Source organism: Orycteropus afer, unplaced genomic scaffold (genome assembly GCF_000298275.1).
Source record: "Orycteropus afer afer isolate SDZICR_OR568_19922 unplaced genomic scaffold, OryAfe1.0 scaffold00373, whole genome shotgun sequence".
Taxonomy (NCBI): Eukaryota; Metazoa; Chordata; class Mammalia; order Tubulidentata; family Orycteropodidae; genus Orycteropus; species Orycteropus afer.
Genome location: NW_006921960.1, coordinates 1,616,230 through 1,624,873, shown reverse-complemented (window position 1 = coordinate 1,624,873; position 8,644 = coordinate 1,616,230).

Here is an 8,644-nt window from a genome sequence, read left to right as displayed (position 1 = left end):
ATTGCCCAACCTTCCTTCCGAGGAGTGGCTGGTGGATTTGAACCTCCAGCCTCCTGGTTAGCAGTCAAGTGCCTTAGCCACTATGCTACCAGAGCTCCCGTAGTGATTAAATACTTCAAGAGCTGGGTAAAAGTGGAGAAACTCATAGGGACTGGAGGATGAGATGGGGAAACTATGGATTCAGTGGCTCTTTGCTGGTGCTAGTTAGGGTCCTAAAGATTAGTACCTGCAGGGCTTTCTCTTGGCATCTGGTAAGGAAAACTGTCCATACCTTTACCAGGAAGAGTAATACTCCAATGTTCCCAAGATTTTTCTCAGTCCCAGCTGACCTTTTTGACATAAACAATACCTCCTTAAATAACTCAAGCTATGCTTTTGTTCTCCAGGGGCAGAAAGCCCTGGATACTAACAATGTGTTGGGGGAATAAAGGAAATGAGCTGTACTTGATCACTGTGAAACTAGATAAAATCAACTCTAATTGTACATGCAGGGGAGACAGAACCCCTATTAACTAACGTTTTCAGAGCCAAACACCATAGTATTCTACATGGAGCCAACTGTTATCAGCCTTAATGTAAAGACAATTTCACTTTGTTTGCTGTGTAGTAACATGTAGTTTGTGTTCTTGCTTTTGCCAATATTGACTTTGAAGTATTTGGAACTTTTTTTGACACTGAGTTGTAACAGTTCAGAAGACCACCCCAATAACATCTTCAGAATCCCACCTATATAGATTAAGCAATCCATTCTTTGAAATAGATAAAATTTAAGTATATCAAATCTGTATATCAAAACTGTAGCCACAGAAGAAATATTGTATTATCTCACTTATATGAAGAACCTAGAATAGGCAGATCTGCAGAAGTCAAAGTTGATTAGTGGTTACCAGTGATTGAACAAACAAACAAACACGCTGCCCTTGAGTCAGATCTGACTCATAGCAACTCCTCCTTGGGTTTCCCAGGTGGTGTCTCTAGGGAAGTGGATTGGCCAACCTTCCTTCACAGGAGTGGCTGGTGGGAGGGAGAGGACTTAATGGTTACTGAGTTTCTGTTCAATGTAATGAAAAGCTTTTGGAAATAGTGTTGATGGTTTTACAACATTGTAAATATAATTAAGGTCATTGAATTCTGCACATGATTACAATGAGGAATTTTATATCTGGTTTTACACAATAATATTATTTATAAAGAGAAGTTATAATCACTCTCTTAGTTATCTCCAAAAAGAAATCCAAACTCACTGCAGTCAAGTCTATCCCAACTCATAGGGCCCCTCCTTGGGTTTCCGAGTCAGTATCAGTATCGAAGTAGATTACCCAACCTTCCTTCCATCAGTGGGTGGTGGGTTTGAACCACCAGACTCTGGTTAGCAGTCAAATGCCTTAGGCACTACGCCACCTAAGATAACTACTTAGTTATCTAGAGATGCTTTAACAGAAATATCACAAGTGAATGGCTCTAACACAGAGAAATTTATTTTCTCACAGTTAGAAAGTCTGAATTCAGCCTGCTGTCTCTAGGGGAGGGCCTTCTCTATCTGTTGGCCCATGGGGATCTTCATGTGGCTTTGTAAATCTCTTCCCTCATCTCTGCTTGTTTTGCTTACTTTTTCAACTGCCTTTATATCTAAAAAATTAACATAATAAAGACAACCCATTCCCAAATGGGATTATAATCACAAGCATAAAGCTTAGAATTTACAACATTTATTTTTGAGGGATATAATTCAATCTATAACATTCCACTCTTTGGCCTCCAAAAAGCCATGCCCTTGCTACATGTAAAACATGTCATTGCACTACATCAACCCAAAAGTCTTAAATCAACTTCAAGGCTAAAATCACATTTTCTGAATCGTATAAATCAAATATAGGTGAGACCTGAGGCCATTCTGGGGCAAAATTCCTCTTCTGTGAACCATTGTAACCTAGACTACAAGATACCTGTTTCCAAAGCACAATGGCGGAACAGGCATAAGGTAGACATTTCTACTACAATTATGAGAAATCGGAGGAAAAGAAGACATAACAGGCACCAAGCAAGTTCAAAACCCAGAAGAACAATTTACATTAGCTGCCAAGACTTTAAAATAATCTTTTTTCTGATAACACATGGATAATAGCCATACCCTCCAGACTCTGGGTTTTGGCCACACCCCCTCTGGATTCTGGGTAGAGGTTCCTCAGCCCTGGGCTTCAGCTCTGCCTTCCAGCCTTACAAGGATGTCAACTTTGTTCCTTTGGCTTTGGGTGGCCCTATTCTCTTAGATCATATGAGTGGCAACCCCATTCTCTCATCCCCAGCAGGCCCCATCATTTTGCCCCTTGACCATGGCAATCCCATCCCTTCAGCTTTGCACAGTAAACCCTTCTTCTTGGGCATGCTGAATGGTAGCCCCATACTCTGGAATGAGTTGACTCTTTGAAACCTAGGAAGCCATGGCTATACCCTTTGAGGCTTCAGAGGCCACAGTCTTATTCTTTGAGACTGAGACAGCTTTGTTTCCTGTGCTCCTTACAATAGTTCTGCAGGTCTGTGCTTCTCCAGGGATGGTTCTTTTCTTTTCTTAGAGGACAACAGATGTATCACCACTGGTCTGGTTCCTGTTTATAGAATTCCAAGACACAGACAAGCTTTCTCTCCTTTCATTTCCTCTTCAGTCTAAGCTGATGGGTTTTCTATTGTGGTAGCTGGCTAGATCCATAAGTTACAGCTTAGTCTCTTTAACGAAAATTACATTTTAATTGTAAACAGTTCATTTTTAAGTCCATCTCTTTCTCATATTTTACTATAAGTAGCAAGGAGAAACCATGCAGCCTCTTTAAGATCTTGCTTAGAAATTTCCTCAGCTAAATATCTAATTTCATCATTTGCAAGTTCTACCTTCCACCAAACATTTGAACATAATTCAGATAAGTTCTTTGCCATTGCATAAAAAGCACCCTTTTCCATTGTCACAAATTCATCATTCCATTGTCATATGTCGATAATTTTCATTTAAAGCCTCACCAGAGTTCATTTAAAGCCTCACAGAAATTTGTATATTTCTAGAAACATTCTGTACTCTCTAAGACAATAGAGAATTTCTCTATGGCTATCTTCTTCCTTTTGAGCTCTCATCAGAATTGCCCTTGATGTCCATAATTCTACCTAGTAATCTCTTCAAGGGAGCTCTGGTAGCATAGTGGCTAAGGCACTTGACTGCTAACCAGAAAGCTGGTGGTTTAAATCCACCAGCCACTCTTCAGAAGGAAGATGGGGCAATCTACTTCCACAGTGATACTGCCTCAGAAACCCAAGGAAGGGTCACTATGAGTCAGTTTCGACTCGACGGCACATAACAACAACAACAACAGTCTCTTCAAGGAAATTTAGACTTTTAGCATTAAACCAAAAGTAAACCCTTGGCTGTCAAGTTCATTCTGACTCATGGTGATCCTATAGAACAGAGTAGAACTGCTTCATAGGATTTCCGAGGCTTCAGATATTTACAGAGGCAGACTACTATACCTTTCTCCTGTGGAATGGCTGGTAGATCCAAACTGCTTAACTTTTGGCTAGCAGCTGAAGGCTATTAAGCACGTTAAAACCTCCAGCCTCTACCCATTACTCAACTCCAAAGTTGCTTCCATGTTCTAGGCATCTGTTGGTGCAGCACCCTACTCTTCTGATAACAAATTTTATCTTAGCTGTCTATTTCTGCTATAACAGAAATGCCATACATGAATGAGATTAACAAACAGATCTTTATTTTTTCACAGTTGAAGGGGTTCCAAGACCTGATCATCTTGCTGCTTCTAGGGGAAGTTTCTCTCTCTGTCAGCTCTGGAGGAAGCTCCTTGTCTCTTTGAACTTCTACTCCCGGGCAACCTTCACATGGCTTGACATCTCTGCTTCTTCAATTTGCTTGTTTAATCTCTTTTATACTTCAAAAGAGATTGACTTAAGACGTACCTTACAGTATTCTGTCTCATTAATGTAACAAAGACAACGCATTCACAAATGGAATAATAACCATAGGCATAGAGGTTAGGATTTACAACACATAATTTTGGGGGACATAATTCAATCTGTAACAACTACAAATGTAGTACAATTAAAATAATCATAACCTGAATACATATGAGACTTTGGCTATATTTTTAGGACAGGACATATGACAAAGATTTTATAACTTTAATATTTAATGAATTTATATAAGACAATAAGAAAAATACTAAAATTCAAATAGATCATTGCAGAACACTTAGTAGGCTGTAGGTTCTATACATATGTGGTATATTTATACAACAAAATGCAACACACTGCCGTCAAGTCAGATCCAACTCATAGAGACTCCTCCTTGGGTTTCTGAGGTGGTATCACTATGGAAGTAGATTGCCCAACCTTCCTTCCGAGGAATGGCTGGTGGGTTTGAACCACCAGCTTCTGGTTAACAGTCAAACGCCTTAGGCACTATGCCACGAGAGCTCCCATATTTATAATAGATGTAATATATACTCATTATGTATTTATGCATATATACATATATATATATAATATTTATATATACAAACACAGACACAATGATAATATATTACTCAGCAAATTTGTGAAGATAAAAGACATATCTAGTACAGAGAGGGTTATAGAACTGCTGCCAAAGAGTCTATTTTGATTTAGAGCAACCTTACATGTTTCAGAGTAGAACTGTACTCTCTAGAGTTTTCAATGGCTAATTTTTTGGAAGTAGATCATCCCCAGGCCTTGTTTCACAGGCACCTCTGGGTGAACTTCAACCTCCAACCTTCATTTAGCAGCTCAGTGAGTTAGCAAATTGCAATACTAAAGTATCCTTTTTATAGCACTAACCAAAACCCAACCAAACTCACTGCCCTGGAATGGATTCCGACTCATGGTGACCTCATGTGGAAAAGCTCCATAGGGTTTTCTTGGCTATAATCCTTGCAGAAGCAGATCATCCTTCTTCTGTGGAGCCACTGGGTATGTTCCAATGACCAACTTTTAGGTTAATAAACCAAAAACCAAACTCACTGCCATGTAGTCATTTTCCCACTCATAACAACCCCTCCTTGGGATTCTGAGGTGGTATCTGTATGGAAGTAGATTTTCCAACCTTCCTTCCAAGTAGTGGCTGGTGGGTTTGAACCGCCAGCCTTCTGGTTAGCTGTCAAATGCCTTAGGCACTACGCCATCATAGTCTATTGCAAATCACTTGTGCCACCAGGGACCCTGTTTATAGAACTACATGAAATGAACTAATGAAATGTTAATGCAATATTTCATTTGAATGACTGGATATTGGATGTAATGTCTTTCTTGTATTTTTTTAAAAAATTAATATTATTTTTATTTTTATAATAAAATGAATATTTAATTGGCTAGTATAAATCTACCTTTTCCAAAATGAATTAGTTGTGTTAAATAAGTATTAAAAGTTCCTTTTGCTACACTATAAGAGAAAAAATAGGTAATTGTAAAAAATAATAAACTTATACAAATATAGTGTAATATCACAAATCCACTATTTAAAAATGGGACACATATTTGTTAACAAAGAAACAAATGATATGCTCTCTTTTATAATCGTTTTGAATTTTGCTCTTCTATTTCCAACTACTTATCAATTGTGATAGCAGTTAACTTTCATGTTCTTTTCTTGAATACAGGAATTGATAGTACTTCTATGTAGAAAGTTAATATATCTCTTTATCTTTTTACTTCCATCTCTCACACTTATTCAACTCTATATCATAAAGCTTTTTGTGTTTGTATTTTTTCAAACGCAAAAATGAAACCAGAGAAGCTAAATTAGCAACACAGATAGATATAAAACCAAATCAAAGCAAACCCACTATTGTGGAGCCAATTCTGACTCATACTGATTCTGTAGAACAGAATAGAATTGCCCCATAGGATTACCAAGGCTGTAAATCTTTATGGAAGGACTACTTCATCTTTCTCCCAGGGAACGTCTGGTAGGTTCAAACTGCCAAACTTTCAGTTAACCACTGAGTGCCAACCACTGGCTCTTTCAGTGCCATCAAAAGATTAGAATTAAAGTGAAATGTCCCTAAAGTATAAGTATAATTTCAGTTATAGAGGTAAATGAAAAGTGAAGACTTATTTGGGCTGCCCATTTAATTAACTATTTTCAGTTCTTCCTGAATCATACACACACACAAATAAAAACATAAATAAATAAAAGAAAAAAGTGGCATAAATATTTTTCTTAGCATTTATGACAATAGTAAAAAAATCTACTATCTGACTGTTTTGCACAGTAAGATGTATATCTGACAGTAATAAGTACTGAAGTGCAAGGTTAAAGAAATGCTGGCTGTGATGGTTAAGGTTATGTGTCAACTTGGCTAGGCCATGATTGTGGTGGTTTGTCAAATACGTAATGATGTAAATTGGCCATTATGTAATGATGTAATTTGGCAGTTAGGTAATAATATAGGCATCCTTTCTTTTTGTTCTCTGATGTCACCACTCTTCATTTTTGTATAACACCAAATTTCGTCTAACAATCTGGTCTTTGGAACTTAGTCATATTGATAAGTGAGGGGTGGGTATAATAGGTTGAAGACTCTTCAGGCTCTGTGTGTATATATATATGCATGCATATGTATTTGCTTCCTTGATCTTTGACTTGTATATTATATGCAACCCTTTATCTGATTTCCTCTTAAGGGGAATTTATTTTTAGCTCACATTAAAACAATTAGAATGATCTTCTAAAAAGGAGCTTAGATGTCCTTGTGCTCTACCTAGAGGAAAGCTCAGAATCTTCTTTATTTTCACTTGAACAACAACAGACTATATGTCCAAATGAAATATTTGCATTTCATCCAGTGCAAAAGTATGTATTGTAATTGTATGGATTTGTGGATGGCTTAAATGTGTAGCAATTGCCCTTTAATGCATTGGAAGTCTTAGCTCCTCTGTGTATACCTGTTGATTAGTAACCCATTGCCATTGAGTCAATCCTGATCCATAGTGACTGTATAAGACAGAGTAGAACTGTCCCATCGGGTTTTCAAGGCTGTAATCTTTACTGAAGCAGGCTGCTACATTTATCTCTCACAGACAGCTGGTGTTTGAACTGCTGATCTTTCAGTTATCAGCCAAGCATTTTAACCATTACACCAACAGGTCTCTTTTGTTGATTGTAGGGGAGCAAGAATATGATTCAAACTTTTTCCTGAGAAAATCTTGGAATTTGGTTGTCAATAAAATGAAATGCATATTTCAACAGAGATTCAACAAACATTTGTGGAATATTTACTATATGTTAGCACTGGGTTTTGTCATTAATAAAATTTGGTTCTGCCTAGAGAAGTTTAGGAAGATAATTTCTGTGAAGATATTCTAATAGAGGAGTATGTTCAGCAAGCCTCCAGAACCCAGCTTACCAGGGGTGGGGCCACTTAGCCTAAAAAAGCACTAGTACATGAAGTCTGTAGGAAAGGATCTCCACTTAAGAGTTGACAATATAGATACTTTCTCTGTCTACTACTCTGTGCAGATCTAATTTTAAAACTGATTGAAATACTTTTTTGTTGTGTTATCATCCTGATTAAAGGCTTTATTCTCTGTGATATGATATGGTACAACCTGAGTTTCTTATCTTCTTGAGAGCCTTTATCTTTTCCTGGGATTAAGTGTGAATTGTGTTTTCCTGGGATTAAGTGACAGTTGTGTTAACTGTCATTCTAAGTATCTGAAGCTTTTCCAAAGTTCCTGTTTTCTGTGAAAGTGTAACAGGAGTATACAGAAGAGGCCTAAGAGGGAAAACTCTCTTCCACTTCCTTTCTCTTTCTTTCTTCCTCTCAAATTTTATAGGGTCTCCAATTTTATAGAGGACATGGAGGTAGTCTTGAAGTTTCTAATTACTGGTAGTGCAATAAAAGATTGTTTTTACTTCAAATTACATAGTTTCCTTACCTTTGAAATCACAGTAAGACCATATTTTTCTTAATTAAGCTGGAGAATTCTATTCAAGTGTTTCTAATCCATTACATTTTAAAGGTAATACTGAAAAAGGTATTCACCTTAATGATCTGTTGATCCATGCCACTTAAAAATATCAACCATAGAACTCCGAGACTGCGATGCTTAGACATGCGTAAAACCTGGTAACCAAAACATAAACCAAACTCACTGGACTCCAGTCAGATCCAACTCATAGCGACCCCTCCTTGGGTTTCGGAGGCAGCATCACTACAGAAGTAGATTGCCCAACCTTCATTCTGAGGAGTGGCTTGTTGTTGTTGTTGTTGTTATGTGCCGTCGAGTCAGACCCGACTCATAGCTACCCCTCCTTGGGTTTCTAAGGCAGTATCACTACGGAAGTAGATTGCCCCATCTTCCTTCCAAGGAGTGGCTGGTGGGTTTGAATCACCAACCTTCCGGTTAGCAGTCAAATGCCTTAGGCACTACACCACCATAGCACAACAGGTTTATAAAGTTAATAATAACACCAGGGAGGAATATTCTCTTCAGGACAATTAATTATATGAGACCAAATGGCATAAAAAAAAAAAATTGTGTAAAAATTGTTGAAAGGAAAATTAATTTTCTCTGCAAATTTCTCCTAACTACAATTTTAAAATAATGATAAAAAAAATAAACCAGC